Source organism: Canis lupus, chromosome 37 (assembly GCF_011100685.1).
Source record: "Canis lupus familiaris isolate Mischka breed German Shepherd chromosome 37, alternate assembly UU_Cfam_GSD_1.0, whole genome shotgun sequence".
Lineage (NCBI taxonomy): Eukaryota > Metazoa > Chordata > Mammalia > Carnivora > Canidae > Canis > Canis lupus.
The window spans coordinates 25,747,259-25,764,397 of NC_049258.1; the positions used below are offsets into that span (position 1 = coordinate 25,747,259).

Genomic DNA, 17,139 nt, shown 5'->3' on the forward strand with positions numbered 1-17,139 from the left:
CCTTAGAAGGTGATTAACCTCAGGTGAGATTAGCCTGGATTTTCCAAGTATATGTGATACAATCACAAGGTTCTTTATAAGAAAAGCAGGAGGGTCAGAGTCAGTAGTGGGAGAAGTGACATTGGAAGAGGTTGGAGAGATGCCAGGAAGAGGCCACAAGCCAAGGACTGCAAACAGCCTCTAGAAGCTAAAAAAGGCAAGAAAATGATTCTTTGTTTAAGACTCCAGAAGGAACGCAGCCCTGCTGACCTCTTGATTTTAGGCTTCTGACTTCCAGAACCATGAGATAAATTTGTAATGTTTTAAGTCACTAAGTTTGAGGTGATTTATTATAGCAGCAATTGGAAAGGAACATAACATCTAAACATATTTATAATTTCCTAATTTCCACAATTCTCTAGTCCTTCTGGTACAACTCCTTTATCAGATAAATGGTTTGTGAATATTTTCTCCAACTCTGAGCATTTCTCTTTTTTTAACTTTTTTTTAAAGTTTTTATTTATTTATGATAGTCACACACACAGAGAGAGAGAGAGAGGCAGAGACACAGGCAGAGGGAGAAGCAGGCTCCATGCACCGGGAGCCCGACGTGGGATTCGATCCCGGGTCTCCAGGATCGCGCCCTGGGCCAAAGGCAGGCGCCAAACCGCTGCGCCACCCAGGGATCCCTGAGCATTTCATTTTAATTTTCTTACTACTGTCTTTTGAAGAGCAAATATTTTAATTTTGAGGAAGTCCAATTTATTAGTTTTATTTTTTATGGCAAATGTTTTCTGTTTCTTAAAAATGTGTCATAACCCAGTTACAAATATTTTTCTCTTAGGCTTTCTTCAAAAGATTTAGTTACACTGACCTCATCTCATTAGTCAGAAAGCATTTCCTCTTCGGTTATGTTCTGAAAGAAGTTTGTACGTGATTGGTATTACTTCTTTAAGTGTTCGGGCCTGGAGTTTCTCTGTGAGAGAGTTTTATTACAATTTCAATTTCTTCAGCTACTCAAGATATTCTATTTCTTTTCACGTCTATTTTGGAAACTTGAACTTTTCAAGAAATTTGTCTATAACATTTATCACATTTATTAGCATTAACATGCCCCATTATCCTCTTAATAGCTATAGAATTTAAAGCTTCACTTTTTAAATTCTTGATTGTGACCATTTGTACTTTTTCTCCTTTTTTTTTTCTTTATCAGTGTAGCTAGAGATTTATAAATTTTATTGGTCTTTTTAAAGAATTGATTTTTGGTTTTATTGGTTTTTCTCTATAGTTTGTCCATGTAATTGTTTTCCACTCATTATTATTTCACTTTTTTTTCTTTCAGTCTCATTTTTTTTCTTTTTCTACCTTTCTAAGTTAATAGCTGAGATCAGTGATTTAAATATTTTCTTTTCCAGAGTAAATGCATGTAAAGCTATATGTTTCCCTCTAAGTGTTACATTTTTGTGTTTTAATTATCAAGTGGTATTTTCTTTTTTTAATTATTATTTTTTTAAAGATTTTATTTATTTTTTCGTGAGAGACACAGAGAGAAAGAGGCAGAGACACAGGCAGAGGGAGAAGCAGGCTCCATGCAGGGAGCCCGATGTGGGACTCCATCCTAGGACCCCGGGATCACACCCTGGGCCAAAGGCAGCGCTAAGCCACCCAGGATGCCCTGGTTAGTATTTTCTATCTTTTCTTGTAACTTCTTAGATCTATGGATCATTTGGAAGGATGTTGGTGTTGGAGTTTTTTTAAAGATTTTTTGTTATTTATATTTAATAGGGTCTGAGAATGAGCTTTGTATGACTTCAATTGTTTTGACTTTATTGATTTTGTTTCATGGCTCAGCATGTACTCTGTCTTGTGCATGTGAAAAGAATATGTATTTTGCAATTATTAGTTTTAGTGTCCTATGAACGTCAGGTAAGTCATGTTGGTTAATGTTCATTTTTTTTCATATCTGTGTTGATTTTTGTTTGCTTGACCTATATATCCATCATAACCAAAGTTACTTGTGGAATTGTCCATCTTTCCTTTAGGCTCTGTCAATTTTGCTTTGTGTTTTTTGAAACTTATTTGATGCATCTGCATTTAGGATTGCTATTCCCTCTTGAAGAATTGAGCCTTTTACCATTATGAGATATCTCTCTTTATATATATATATATCCCTCTTTATCTCTGGTAATACTGCTTATCTTAAGCCTACTTTTTCTGATATTGAGATGGCCACAACAGCTGTCTGTTGGTAAGCGTGTTCATGGACTTTTTCCATTATTTAACTTTCTAATTGTCTCTGTCATTATATTTTAAGGATATGTCTTATAAACAAGATATAGTTTGTTTCTGTTTTTTTTTTAAATCCAGACCAGCAATCTCTGCCTTCTCTTTTTTTAAAAAAAATTTTTTATTTATTTATTCATGAGAGACAGAGAGAGAGAGAGAGAGAGAGAGAGAGAGAGAGATTGAGAGGCAGAGACACAGGCAGAGGGAGAAGCAGGTACCATGTAGGAGCCTAAAGTGGGACTTGATCCTGGGACTCCGGGACCACACCCTGGGCCAAAAGCAGGTGCTTAACTGCTGAGCCACCCAGGCGTCCCACCTGCCTTCTAATTGGACTGTTTAGTCCCACATTATTGATTTGTTTGGGGTTAGTTCTGCCATCTTGTTATTTGTTTTACCCATTTTCCATTGTTTCTCCTTCTCTTTTCTTTTGGAATAATCAAGTAATTTTTAGTATTCAACTGTATTTATTGACTTTTTGGGTATATTCCTTCATGTTGTACTATTTTCAAGAGGTTACTCTATAGGATTTACAGTAGGCATTCTTAATCACAACTACTTTAACATTATTCCACATTGCTTAAAATGTATGAACCTTACAACAGTATAATTCATTTGTCCTTCCCATTGTGTATTATTGTGATATATTTTATTTCTACATATTTTGTAAATCACACAGTACTTCTTACATTTTTTTTTTTGCCTTAATAAGTCAGTAGACTTTTAAGGACATTAAGAAAAAATATTTATATTTATTCACATATTTACCATTTCTGGTATGTTCTTTATTCCTTCCTTAGAGTCCAGTTTCTATCTGGGATCATTATATTTCAGTTTAAAGAGCTTTCTTTGGCATTTCTTGTGCAGGTCTGCTGACCATGACCTCTCGTATTTTTAATCATTTTAGAAATATCTCCATTTCTCCTTCATTTAAAACAAAGATGAGTTTACTATATATAGAATTTGAGGTATACCTTTTTTTCCTTCAGCATTTCAAGATATCATTCGGGGCTGCCTGGGTGGCTCAGCTGGTTGGGTGTCTGCCTTTAGCTCGGGTCATGATCCTGAGGTCCCAGGATAGAGCTGCCTGCTCAGTGGGAAGTATGCTTCTCCCTTTCCCTCTGCCCCTCCCCCTGCTCCTCTCTCTCTCTCTCTCTCCCTCAAATAAATAAATTAAATCTTTAAAAAAATTTTCATTCTATTGTCTTCTGGCTTCTATGATCTGAAAACAGCCTTTATTTTTACTATTGTCCCTCTGAAAAAATGGGTCTTTTTTTCCCTCTGAGATGTCTTTTTCTCCCTAACTTTAGTATTTTCTTCTTTATGTTGGTTTTCAGCAAATTGATTATGGTGTGGCTAAATGTGTCCTTTTTGTATTTATCCTGAATAGGGTTTACTGAGCTTCTTAATCTGTAGGTTGATGTATTTTATCAATATTGGAAAATTTTTAGTTATCTCTTCAAACACTCTTTGCTTCCCATTGTGTCTCTCCTCTCCATCTGAGGCTCCAGTTACATACATGTTACACTAGTTGCTCTTATCCTACAAATCTTAGGTTCTGTGTTTTGGTTTTTTAAAAAAATATTTTATTTATTTGAGAGGGAGAGAGCACAAGCGGGAGGAGAAGGAAAAGAAGACCCTCCACTGAACAGGGAGCCTGATGTGGGGCTCCGATCAAGGACCCCATGATCATGACCTGAGCTGAAGGCAGATGCTTAACTGACTGAGCCACCCAGCCACCCCTGTATTCTGTTTTTGTTTCAATCTTTTTTCTTTCAGTGCTTCTATTTGGATAATTTCTGTCGATTTGATCATTATATCTGCTATATCCATCCTGTTATTAAACTCAACCAATGAATCTTCCATTTCAGATACTTTTTTCACTTACAAAATTTGAATTTTTAAAAATAATTTCTACTTCTTTGTTGATTCCTCAATCGTTTATCTTTTCTGGTAAATTATTTAAGATATTTATAATAGCTGCTTTTTAAAATATTTTATTTGTTTATGAGAGAGAGAGAGAGAGAGAGGAAGGCAGAGACACAGGCAGAGGGAGAAGTAGGCTCCGTGCAGGAGCCTGATGTGGGACTCAATCCCGGGACTCCAGGATCATGCCCTAGGCTGAAGGCAGGCACTAAACTGCTGAGCCACCCAGGGATCTCCAATAGCTGCTTTCAATTCTGTGCTAACATCTGGCTCACCTCTAGGTCTGCTTCTATTGACGATTTTTCTCTTGATTACAGTTTACATTTTCCTACTTCTTTGCCAACTAACATTTTGTTGTATGTTGGATATTTTGGATTGATGCATAGTAGAGATGCTGAATTATGTTATCTTCCTTTAAAGGGTGTTGAGTTTGTTCTGGCAAACAAGTTTTTTAAAGATTTTATGTATTTATTCATGAGAATACACAGAGAGGAGAGAGAGACAGAGGCGCAGAGACACAGGCAGAGGGAGAAGCAGGCTCCATACAGAGAGCCCGACGTGGGACTCGATCCCGGGTCTCCAGGATCATGCCCCCGGCTATAGGCGGCACTAAACCGTTGAGCCATCGAGGCTGCCCTCTGGCAAACAATTAAATTTTTGGCAGAAAACTTTGAAGCCTAGTTAGGACAGGAGTATTTTGGTTCTGCTCTTTTTTAAAATAATTTTTTAAAGATTTTATTTATTCATTCATGAGAGACATAGAGAAAGAGGCAGAGACACAGGCAGAGGGAGAAGCAGGCTCCATGCAGGGAGCCTGATGCGAGACTCGATCCTAGGACCCTAGGACCCCAGGATCCCAGGATCCCACCCTGGGCTGAAGACACCAAACCACTGAGCCACTGGGGCTGACCTTGGTTCTGCTCTTAATCCTAGGCTGTAACTGTCAGTCCTGGGACATTGTACTTATACCTAGGGTTTGGTCCTTTTGGGATTTCAATGAAAAACCCAAAGTGTTTACCAATACCTTCTAATTTTATGGGTCCTGAACCCCACACTTGGTCTCCTTAACACACTGTGAACTGTGAAGTGTCCTTAGGAGGAAAGCCTGTTAACTGTAGGACTCACCTGTGGACTTCCTTTTATTTTCAAGGATTATAGTCCTTGTTTTTCTTGCTTTTGGTTGGTCTCCATGCTTTCAGCTATTTTTATTTTATATTTTATATTTATATATTTTATATATATATAAATGTATATATTCAATGTTAAAAGGAGACTAAAACAAGCTCATTTGTCACACCAAAACCTGGAGTTTTACCTAATTATCATTGGTTTGTGTTTTACACATTTGAAAATTATTTATTTTTATTTTATTTTTTTTTAAATTTATGATAGTCACAGAGACTATCCCTGGGTGGCTCAGCGGTTTGGTGCCTGCCTTTGGCCCAGGGTGCGATCCTGGAGTCTTGGGATCGAGTTCCATGTCGGGCTCCCGGCATGGAGCCTGCTTCTCCCTCTGCCTGTGTCTCTGCCTCTCTCTCTCTCTGTGTCTATCATAAATAAATATTTTTTTTAAAAGGAGGAAGTTCCTTTCCCAAGGGCAAAAGACCACCAGAAAGTGTAGTGAGGGGCAGGGAATGGGTGAGGAAGGATTGCAATTCAGTTGTGGTCTTACCCTGCCTTGCATTCATTTTATGAACGATGTCTGAAAGGAGAAAGGGATAAGAAACCAGGCTTCCATCTGCACCATCACCACCCGAAGTGTCTTCTCTGTTCTGGCCCTACGTATTTTATTCCAGAGGATCTGGATGGAGCCCACTTGTCCTGCCCACAAGAAGAGTTTTGACAAAAACACACTTTAAAAATCCAGAAACAGGTTTTTCTAGAACCGCCCCTCTAGACAGCAATGCAGGGTGTGGGGAATAGGGATGCCTCAATCAGCTACAAAATTTTGCTCAGAGAAGGAAACAGTTTAAAAAGCTCTAATGAGTGGGACACCTGGGCTCAGTGGTTGAACATCTGCCTTCGGTTCAGGGTGCGATCCTGGGGTGCTGGGATCGAGTCCTGCATTGGGCTCCCTGCATTCCATTTCAGATACTTCTTTCTGCTTCTCCCCCTGCATTCCCCCCTGCCTGTGTCTCTGTCTCTCTGTGTCTCTCATGAATGAATAAATAAAATCTTTAAAAAAAAAAAAAACAAAACAAACTCTAATGTGTAAAGTAACATGGGATTTGGAATTTGTAGGTATATGTGCTAGAGGATTCCCCATCTATAACATAAACCACCTCTCCTCCAATAAGTAATAGACTCTAATAGCAGTCCTGATTTGGGCAAGTTCTGAGGCATAGTGACTTAGCAAATGCCTGACTGCTGGCATCCCCTTGGGTCTGGTATCTGATCTTCTCTTCCCTCCTTGATTTCTCCATAATTTTAGAGCTAGTCAAGGACCCTGACTTGGAGAAGAGTGGCAGATTCTTTTATACATACTTTAGCACCATGACAACCAGTTCTCATTGTGGGGATCAGTCACTTAGTGCAGCTGATGTCACCAGAGCGACCAATCTGGGCAGATGAAGTGCAGTTACCATGGTGACAGGAGGCAGAAATTGTTTCCTTGAAAGCATGAGGGTCTGGATTCCCCCTGAGGTTCAGGCTGTCTCTGGGTAAAGTGCATGGCCAGCTGGAGGTACTCAGTTCTATGCAATTGTCCAGTTCAAGCTATCACAGTGTTCCCTAGACCAAAACAATACTTCTCAACAGGCCTGTCTGTTCCACTCTGGCCCTCTATCAATACATTATCCAGCAGTGCTAGGGTGGTCTTTTAAAATTGTACATTACATCATTCTATCCATTTCCTTATAATCCTTAGTGATTTTCTTCTGCCCTTTGTATAAGATCTAGACTCTTTACTACTAACTGCAAGGCTCCAAGTGGTCAGTTCTGGGCCTACTTTTGTTTTTGTTTTTGTTTTTTTGGGCCTACTTTTGTAACTGCATTTCCTACCACTGGCTGTTCTGTTTGTTCCTCTAATGTGCTATTTTATTCATTCATTCATTCATTCATTCATTCATTCACTTATTTAATGTACTATTTTAGAACCACAAATACAATAACCAAAATAAAAACCAAAAGTAAATATTGGATGAGCTCAATAACAGAATAGGAATACAGAAAAAAAGTATTAGTTAACTTGAAGATGGAATAATAGAAGTGATCCAATCAGAACAACAGAGAGGAAAACATTGAGGGAAAAAGTAAACAGTCTCGGGGACCTGTGGGACAATACTAAACATCTAACATGCATGTCACTGGAATCCCAGAAGAAGAGAAAAGGGGGTAGTACATTAAAAATATTTGAAGAAATAATGGCTGAAAATTTCCCAAATTGTCAAAAGCCACAAACTTACAGATCCAATAAGTTCAGTGAACTCCACACGAAACCAGGAACCAAAAATAAAAAAATTAAAATTAAAAAAGGGACCCCTGGGTGGCTCAATGGTTGAGTGACTGTCTTGATCCTGGAGACCCAGGGATCTCTGCTTCTCTCTGTGTCTCTCATAAATAAATTTTTAAAATCTAAAAAAAAGAAACCAGGAACCAAAGGGCTAATGGGGCAGGTAAACAGAGCTGCAGTTTTGTTTTTTTTTAAGATTTTATTGATTTTTTCATGAGAGACACAGAGAGAGAGAGAGAGAGAGAGAGAGAGAGGCAGAGACACAGGCAGAGGGAGAAGCAGGTTCCATGCAGGGAGCCTGATGTGGGATTTGATCCCGGGTCTCCAGGATCATACCCTGGGCTGAAGGTAGCGCTAAACCGCTGAGCCACCCAGGATACCCCAGAGCTTCAATTTTTAACCCAAATCTGATTGTTCTGGGAATGCTGTCTGCCACCATGTTTCTATAAGATCATATCCTTGCCTGACAATATGATCACCAACTGTTGATTTAGTTTTGCAGAGACTCAAGGTTTCAGTAAGAAGCTGGCCAGAACCAGTCAGGACCAATGGCCACCTCTTTGAAATGAAAGAGCAAAATGAAATTAACTGTCTCCTACTTTGTAATTTCCTTTGTCTTTTTCCAAGTTTTAATTTAAATTCATTAGTTAGTGTACAGTGTAACATTAGTTTCAGGTGTAGAAGTTAGTGATCTAGCACTTAATATACAACACCTAGTACTCATCACAAGTGCCCTCCTTAATGCCCATCATCCAGTTAGCCCATCCCCCCACCACGGCCCCTGCAGCCCTCAGTTTGTTTCTATAGTTAAGAGCCTGTTTTCTGGTTTGCTTCTCTCCACCCCCACCCATATGTTCATTTGTTTTGTTTCTTAAATCCCACATATGAGTGAAGTCATGGTATTTGTCTTTCTCTGACTTATTTTGTTTCACATAATACCCTCTGACTTCCTTTGGGGTCATGAAGCTTCTCTTTCCTTTACCCAGACCCTTTCTGCTTGCCTTTAAAAACTCTGGACTCTCCAGAATTTTGGGGAGGCAAATATGAGGCTTGCTCTTCCCTCTCCTCACTTCTCTGCCTCTTGAGTCAACCCTCTCCTTGCTGCATACTCAACATCTCAGTGATTGGCATTTACCTTGTGTCAAACAGATGAACTTGACTTTGGTTACACAAACAGGAGAAACTTGAGAAATCCATGCCCTGATGCATCCTACTCAAACTTCTAAAAACTAAAGACAAGAACAAAACCTTGAAAATAGCCAGAGAAAAACAATAAATATATCACAGGAGAACAATAATCCAAATGACTGTGGATTTTTCATCATGAACCACCAGGGGCAGAAGGGAATGGAATAATATTTTTAAAGCAGTGAAAGAGAAATCTTTTAAAAGGGGGCAGGGAGCACCTGGTGGCTCAGTGGTTGAGTGTCTGCCTTTAGCTCAGGTTGTGATCCCGAGGTCCTGGGATCCAGTCCTGCATCAGGCTCCCTGCAAGGAGCCTGCTTCCACCTCTGCCTATGTCTCTGCCTCTCTCTCTGTGTCTCTCATGAATAAATAAATAAAATATTTAAAAAAAATAAAGCAGTGAAAGAAAAGAGCTGTCAGCCCAGCATTCTATATCCAGCAAAATGTACTTCAGGAACAAAGGTAAAACAAAGTTGGAGGAAAAATTAACTTGTGACCCACAGACCTGCTCTTTCTTTTCTTTTCTTTTTTCTCTATTTGGGACCTTGGTGGATTGGATGATGCACACTCACATTAGTGAAGGCATCTTTACTCAATCTACTAATTCAAATGCGGATCTCTTCCAGAGACATCTGCACAGACATATTTAGATATAATGTTTTACCATCTATCTGGGCATCCCTTCACCAAGTCACACTGACACATAAAATTAACCATCACAATGGGCAACTGGGAATAAACTCTGCTGGGGACCCCTGAGGATCTGTGTAGAACTTGTCTCAGATTTACCATCCCCTCCCCAGGGACGGATCTGTTGGAATATTTATCCACTAAACTCAGTCCTTAACTGGTTGAGAGCTGCCTCTGGGGGTGTTAAGTCCCAGACCCTCAAAGCTGTCTTGAGCACAGGTAGGCAAGACCCCTTTGCATTCCAGAAAACCCACCCAACAAGAAGCATAGTCCCAGCTTGAGATGGGAAGCTGTCAGCATGTACAGACACAGTCTACCTGCAGCTACAGGTGAACTCAGAGATGGGCCAGGGGATATGAAGCAGGGAATCGACATGGTCTGCTATACAGATGTTCAATAAACATCTATCACATGACTATGTTATACGGATAACTTACTTCCCTGACTAGGCCTCAATTGCCTCGAGGAGGCAAGACCTATGTATTGTGGTGACCAGACACCGTGAATGGATGATGGGGAAAAGTAGAGTAGGTGGTAGGGGTCAACCGAACTAATAAAAACAAGGTAGAGATAAATATGACAAGTTGAGCATTGTATTTAGCTGTGTCCTTAGACGCACAGATACAGGGTTTAGGACATGCACTGGCAGCATGATCAGGCCTGTATTACCAGAGGAGAGTCTCTTAATTTCTCTGGGTTCTGTAAGTAAGTAGGTGCTATGATCTGAATATTTGTATTCCCCCCCCCCCGCAAAACTCATATGTTGAAATCCTAACCCTCAAGGTGATAAGATAGTATTTGCAAGTGGGGCCTTTGTGAGGTGATTAGGTCAGAAGGGTGGGCTCCTCATGAATGGGATTAGTGCCCTTATGAAAAAAGATCCCAGGGGGATCTGTTGCTTCTTCCTCCATGTGAGGACACAGTGGAAAGACAAATATCTATGAACTAGAAAGCAGGTCCTTACCAGACACCACTTCTGCCAGAGACTCATATTGGCTTCCTAACTTCTAGAACTGTGAGAAATAAATTTCTGTTGTTTATAAGCCGCCCAGTTTATAGTATTTTGTTACAGCAGCCTGAACAGACAGTAGGCTTGGTACTTTCCCACGTGTTCTCACTTGTGAGGATCAAATGAGCTAAGTGCTTTGAGAAATATAAAGCTTGAGGCATGGGATGTCTGGAGTTGGGTTGGGTTGAACAATGGTGGCTGGTTCCCCTCTCCCAGGGGCAAGGTGACCACAGGTATCAGAATGTGAAATGTACAAAGCCTTCAGTCACAGAATTCTCTGTGGGGTTCTTGGGTTTGGGGCTGGCTGACTGCTCTGTAGGGGACCCTAAAGTTTAGAGGGTACTGTGAACTTCAAGGGCAGAATGAGGTCCCAGGCCTGCCAGACCCGAGGTCTGGAGGGAAGACTTTCCTTCCACAGTTGGAAGAGAGACCAAGAAGACCATTTGAAGCCCGTGGGTGGGGATGGCGGCCCCTCCAGCTGTGATTCCATCTTGCCTTCATCTGCCTTAGGAATGATTTGTGAGGGCAGCCCGGGTGGCTCAGCAGTTTAGCGCTGCCTTCAGCCCAGGGCCTGATCCTGGAGACCTGGGATTGAGTCCTGCATCGGGCTCCCTGCATGGAGCCTGCTTATCTCTGCCTCTCTCTCTCTCTCTCTCTCTCATTAGTAAGTAAATAAAATCTTAAAAAAAAAATGATTTGTGAAGGGAGGAAGTGGTCAGAACCCAGGTGTTGGGCACAACTAGGGCTGTGCTCTCTGAATCCCATACTCAACCTTCCCTGTGTTCCCATCCCACCTCTCTCACCTCAGACATTCCAGTCAGGTCCAAACCCCACCTGTCCTGCCTCCAGACAAGTCTGTAGAAAGATTTTGCTTGAAAATCAGCTTTAATGATCCAAATTTGGGTCAGCCTGAAATGGTCCTTCTTGAGAGCATCAAGAAGGTGTGGGAGATGAGAGGCTTCCCCTGAGGACTCAATCAGCTGCGAGGTTGTGACTTGTGACTCAGACTAAGGAATGGCTCAAAGATACTCTACAAGGGAAAGAAATAGGAATTTTCAACGAATGCTCTGAAGCAGGGGTTGTGACTCCTTTCCTCACCCCCCTACCCCCACCCCCGCCCAATTCAGAACAAGTCTCCCATAGCAATCTTGATGTGAATAAGTCCTGAGACAAGGGGCTCAGGCACTGTCAGACTATAGGTCTTTTCCTGGTCCCCATCTCTAATCTTCTCTCCTTCCAGGGATTTTCCATTAGACACAGGGCTGGTTGGCCGGTCCCCTGAGCCTGAAGGAGGATGGTAGCTCCTTGTTTGCACACTTGATAGAACCATGGCAACCAGTCCCCATCATGGGGTCAGTCATAGGACCAGTGATGTGGTCCAGCAACCAATCCAAGCTAAGGAGGCCTGGCTGCCATGGTGACAGAGATGACGACCAGTTTCTTTGAAAGGGGTAAAAGGCTGGAGCACCTCTGAGGAGCAGGCTGCCTCTGGATGGAGTTCAGCTGAGAGCCTCCCAGCAACACTGCCTTGGTCTTGATCCAGGGGACCACCAGGTCTCACCTGGATAACTTGGAAGCCCCGAACACTGTTCTACTTGGTCTTACTCTCGTCCATTTTATGGTCCATTTTCCTACAGCATCGCTATATCTTTATAAAATATGTATCAGATTGCTTTTCTTTTGTATATTTTTTATTAGAGTTTGATTTGCCAACATATAGTATAACACCCTCAAATTGCCTTTCCTTTGCTGATCATTCCCACTTTGAATAAAACCCAAATCCTGTCTTACAGACTATGAGCCCTGAGTAGTCCTGGCTGTTCCCCTGTCACCAGCCGTGTTGGCCCTGCAATCTCACCTAAGGGCAATTAAAAAAAAATTTTTTTATTTAGGGCAGCCCAGGTGGCTCAGCAGTTTAGCGCTGCCTGAAGCCCAGGCTGTGATCCAGGATCGAGTCCCACGTCAGGCTCCCTGCATGGGGTCTGCTTCTCCCTCTGCCTGTGTCTCTGCCTCTGTGTGTGTGTGTGTGTGTGTGTGTGTCATGAATAAATAAATAAAATCTTTAAAATTTTTTAAATTTAAATTCAATTTGCCAACATACAGTATAATATCCAGTGCTCCTCCCATCCCATGCCCTCCTTAGTGCCACTGCATCTGTACTTTTGTCTGCCTTGGGGATTCTTCCTTCAGATCTTTCCAGGGCTGCTTCCTGGTATCATTTAGGTCAAAGTTCAAGTGTCACCTCCTCCGGCTATCATTAGTGTGGAGAAGTCGATGTGTGAAGCAGCCCAACCTCTCCTGGGGCCCTGGAGAGGAAGGGTGGGGCTGGGTGGGTGCAAGTTGGGTCAGGAGACCAGGTCTGGCCCTGCTCCCTGCCTGCCCACTCAGCTTCTCAGCTCTAAAGACGGATGATACCTAATAGGTGAGTAGCCTTCGCCCCGGGCTTCCAAGAGCTCAAGTGCCCAAGGGGATGCCCGAGAGCTTTCCCCAGGTGACTTGCCCTCCACACCACAGAGAAGAGCAAGGGGGAGGCTGAATTCAAGGGCTTCTGGAAACTCCTCCCCCATTTAAGGATAGTAGCTTTAGAGCTATAGAGAGAGCTAGATATGTGTGTAGATATGTATGTGTGCGTGTGCATAGAGAAAGAGAAACTTATATAGATATGGATGGGTGGAGGGGCAAGGTAAGGATTAGCGTCATGTCACACTCAAGATTTCCTTAGAAAAACAGAGAGTTCATATTTAAGTTGTGAAGCCTCCCAAGTAGATTTCCGCAGGCCCTTCAAGCTCTGGGCCTGTGCTTGATCTTACAGAGCCAGAGGCTCCTGGAGGCCCCTAGCCCCTGCACCCTGCAGTTGCTGAAATATATGAAAAGTTGTCTGTGAGAGAGGAAGTAGGGGCGCCCCCCCCCCCCCCCCCCCAGTGAGGAAAGGAAGAATTTCCCCTTACCCAGCAACCACTGGCCTTTTTCATATATTGTCTTTAAGCCACACAGCAACACCAGAGGGGTCGCCTTTATTACCATTACCATTTCACAGGTGTGGAAGAAGGGATTTGAAGGGCCTAGGCAATGTGTCCAAGGTCACAGCTGGGCAGTGGCAGAGCCAGGACTGAGCTGGCTCTGAATTAAAAGCTCTGTTCTCTTCCATCCTCCAGGCCCTCTCTTCCAGAAGGTTCTCCATCAGCCTCAGTGAAGTCTTGTCATTTATTTATCAACCAATGTATATTCCCTCCTTCACCCTGCGTCCCTCTATAAACAGGCCCTGGGTGGGCTCAGCCTTCCTGGACAAGCCAGGTCCTCACCTGCAGTGGGGCCTTGCCATGGTTGGTCATCTCTTGGTTCGGGACCTCTGAAACCATTTCAGAGTTCAAGCATTGTTCCCTGTTCACCTTGGTCACTGGGCTGTGACGGGAAGGAAGGCAGGAGTCAAAGGTGAAGAGAAAATGGTGAGAAGGCCCAGAGGAGAAGAGATGGGATCCAAATGAGGAATTTCAAAATCCCTGAGGGAGTCTCACCTTAGGGAACAACAGTCAGAGTTCCTCTTTGCACTTGTCCCTAGAAGACAAATCTTAAGCCAGGGATATCAATTAGTAGCCAAGCATCCCAATCCCCTCCCTCTGCAGACATCACCAAGGTATCATGGGATTGCTTCTGGCTGGAATCAGACAGGTGCTCTCTTCATTCTATTTACTGGACTTCAGACAGCTCCTACCTGCTGCCCTGACACTCCTTCCTTTCCCAATTGTTCTGTCTACCGGTCATGGGCAGTGTGGACAGATCACAGGCCTCACACACCTGGGCGTGGTGGTTTTGGTGGAAAAGGCTGTCTACCCATCCCTCATGCTGGTCTCTGAGGCATGGAGCCTGGGCATGTGCTCTATCTTCTGGGTCTTCATATCTTGAGTGACATCATCCTTCCAGAACAGTCCTGCAGGGAGAGAGGGAGGAGCGTAAGGTCACTTGGGACAATGGGATTGGCCCACCCCGGAAACCAGAGTGTGATATTAGAATTTCTGCTTTCCCCAAAGTGCATAAGGCACCAGGCATTGGAGGGATCCAGAGACTGGCTGGGGTATAGGAGTTTGCCTTCTGCCCTCCTCAGCATTGGAATCCCTGCCCTTACGAGTTCTGTGACCCTGGGAAACTTAATTAAGTTGGCCGAGCTTCAGTCTTCTCGTCCATGAAATGATGAACCATTGTTGGGAGAATTACAGGAGATAATCCAGGTAAGTCTCTTAGCATAGTGCTTCGCGTTGCAGTAAGTGGTCAAATGTGAATTTAACAATGGTGCTATTATGAGAACCGAATGAAGTTGAGGATGTACACAGTGTTTTTAGAACTCTGAGGCATTACTTGCACATTAGACACGATGATCATTAGTAGCAGTAATTTGAACTCCAAGCAGATCTCCCCTCTGGACCCTGCAACCATGAAACCCTGCTTTCAAGGAGGGTTGGATGCTTTTCCCCCAAGGAATCCCCTCCCATTCTCCACCCCCATCCAACATGCTTCTATTTGCCATTCGCTTCTATTTGCCCCAGTTCAGAATCTGGAATATGTGGCGGGGGGAGGGAGAGGGTCTGACTGGGGATCCCAGAATTCCTGGCTCTGAGCACCTGGATAGCATGGTGGGGAGGGGTATGGGGCTAGTCCCAAGGAGATGGACTCTGGCCTCTTCCAGGGACTTCTAGTCATCTCTACTGTGCCCCTCTAAAGAAGGCAAGTGAGAACAGCTTCCCCACCAAGGCTGGGAGGCCACCACCCTTGTCTCGCTCAGGGTCTGGGCAGGTGAGGCTCCAAAGGTGAGTATGATGAGAAAGTTTCAGACAGAGGAATTTGTGGAAAATGCTTTTCATGTCAGGTTGGGCAACACCCCCCCCCCCCCCCCCCCCCCCCCCCCCCCGGCCTTTACATCTAACAGCCCAGCCTGTCTCTTTCAGCTCTTCTGCTCTCACCTTGAGGCACAAGCCACCGGAGCACAGCTTGCCAGTATTGGAAGACCAGGTTGATGACATCTTTCTGGGACCTGGCTGGCTGCATTCCCACCTGGCTCTGTCCCTCTAAGGGCACAGAACGGCATTAGCAGGGACTTTGGCCAAAAGCCTTCAACAGGTCCTGGTTGCAGAGAAGCAGCCCCCTCTCCACCATCACTCTCAGATCCCTCCCCTTCCCAGTTATCAGCTGTCCCTTCATCTCCACCCTTTGCTCTTTATCCTCGGGGTCTCACTCACCCTTGGCACAGACTTCCAGGTAAGAGCAGAGTCTTCAGGCAAAGAGACAGCCTATAGGTGGACAGGTGAGCAGAGCCTCAGAGGGCTACACAAGGTGAATGGACAGGCGGACAGGCTAGGGATGGGGGAAGCAGTCTGGCCGCTTCCTGGGTGGAGAGCTGCAAAGAGTTCTGGAATCCTTGGAAGCATAAACCTGGAACCTGGGTTCATACCGTTAGGGCTGGCGAGCCCAGGTTCTTACCCTGGAAACCACAGTATAACCAGCTACACGATGTGGGGAAAAACCTTTCCATCATGCAGACTCTCCTCAGTCTGGGTAAAGGGGGCGGGGTGGAGTGGGGTGCGGTGGGGTGCGGTGGGCGGCGCGGCGTGGGGGAGAAGCCAGAAGGTTAAAGGGTTCAGGCCTCTGCACCGCCGCCGCGTCGCGCCCGTCCAGCAGTCCGCAGAGTCCTCTGCACCGACCTGGGGGTTCAGGGACCCGCGGAGGACAAGGCGAAGGGGGCGGGCAGGAGTGCGGGCAAGGCCAGGCTGCCTCCCACCGCCGCCGGACCTGCCCCCCGGGGAGGGGGGAAGCCCAGGCCCCTGCTGGGCGCAGTCACCTCCCCGAGGTCGGGGGCTGGATGCCCGGGGCCTCCCGCCTGCCCCCCAGCTCCGGGCCCCTCCGCCCCGCCCTCCGCCCTCCGCCCTCCGCCCTCGGCGCCTGCTGTGTCCCGGGCCTCTGGGCGCCCTGGCCGGCTCGGGGTCCCTGCATCCTCCTGCTGACCCGCCTCTCTTCCGCCCTACCGCCCCCTTCCGACCTTTACCCGCCCCCCCCCCGCCCTCCGACTGGCCCCGCCCGCACGGCCCCCAGCTCGGTGCCCCCGCCGCCCCCGCAGCGCGTTCCCGGCCTTTCCCCCGCTTCCTCCCGACCTGGGGACTCGTGGCGGCCCAGCCCCGGGGGGCGGCCCAGCAGCGGGGAGCAGAGAATCCGACGCCTCCCGGGTCCCCGGGCCCCGCGCCCGCCGCGCCGCCTGCTGCACGGTCGCCCCGCGCCTGCCCGCGAACCCGCACCGCGGCCCAGGCCCGACCCGGCGGCTGCGGCGAGCGCCCCCCTCCGGCAGCTCGGCCGCGGCCGGGGCGGGTCACCAGGCCGCAACCCCGGCGCTTGGGGCCGTGGCGTCGGAGTCCTGCTTGGAAGAGGGGCTGCTCCCGAACACAGGCGACCCTCTGTTCCCTCTGCTCCCCTGCGGGCACCCCCCCCTCACGCACACGGGAGCATCGCCTCCGTCTCCTTATCTCCAAGGATTAGAGATGGGGCGGGGGGGCGGGGTAGCACGTGCAATTGAAAACCTGCAAACAGCCCTGGGCATGGTTCTTGAGAAGTAGGATCCCCTATTAGGTACTCC

The 17,139-nt window shown here is 45.5% G+C and overlaps 1 long non-coding RNA gene across 4 annotated transcripts; it reads right to left on the bottom strand.

Annotated features, from left to right (window-relative positions):
* Positions 1 to 13,503: 13,503 nt before the first annotated feature.
* On the bottom strand, positions 13,504 to 16,793 carry LOC119867905. 4 transcript variants are annotated; one of them, XR_005384992.1, is made up of 7 exons: positions 16,664 to 16,790; positions 15,755 to 15,805; positions 15,479 to 15,583; positions 14,877 to 14,944; positions 14,319 to 14,451; positions 14,039 to 14,091; positions 13,504 to 13,925 (listed from the first exon to the last, which is right to left on the bottom strand). It is a non-coding gene; the product is annotated as an uncharacterized LOC119867905 (long non-coding RNA). The 4 variants fall into 4 exon arrangements; XR_005384993.1 differs by lacking the exon at positions 14,877 to 14,944 and having other exon boundaries at positions 15,755 to 15,996; positions 16,664 to 16,793; XR_005384991.1 differs by lacking the exon at positions 14,877 to 14,944 and having other exon boundaries at positions 14,039 to 14,078.
* Between the last annotated feature and the right edge of the window lie 346 nt (positions 16,794 to 17,139).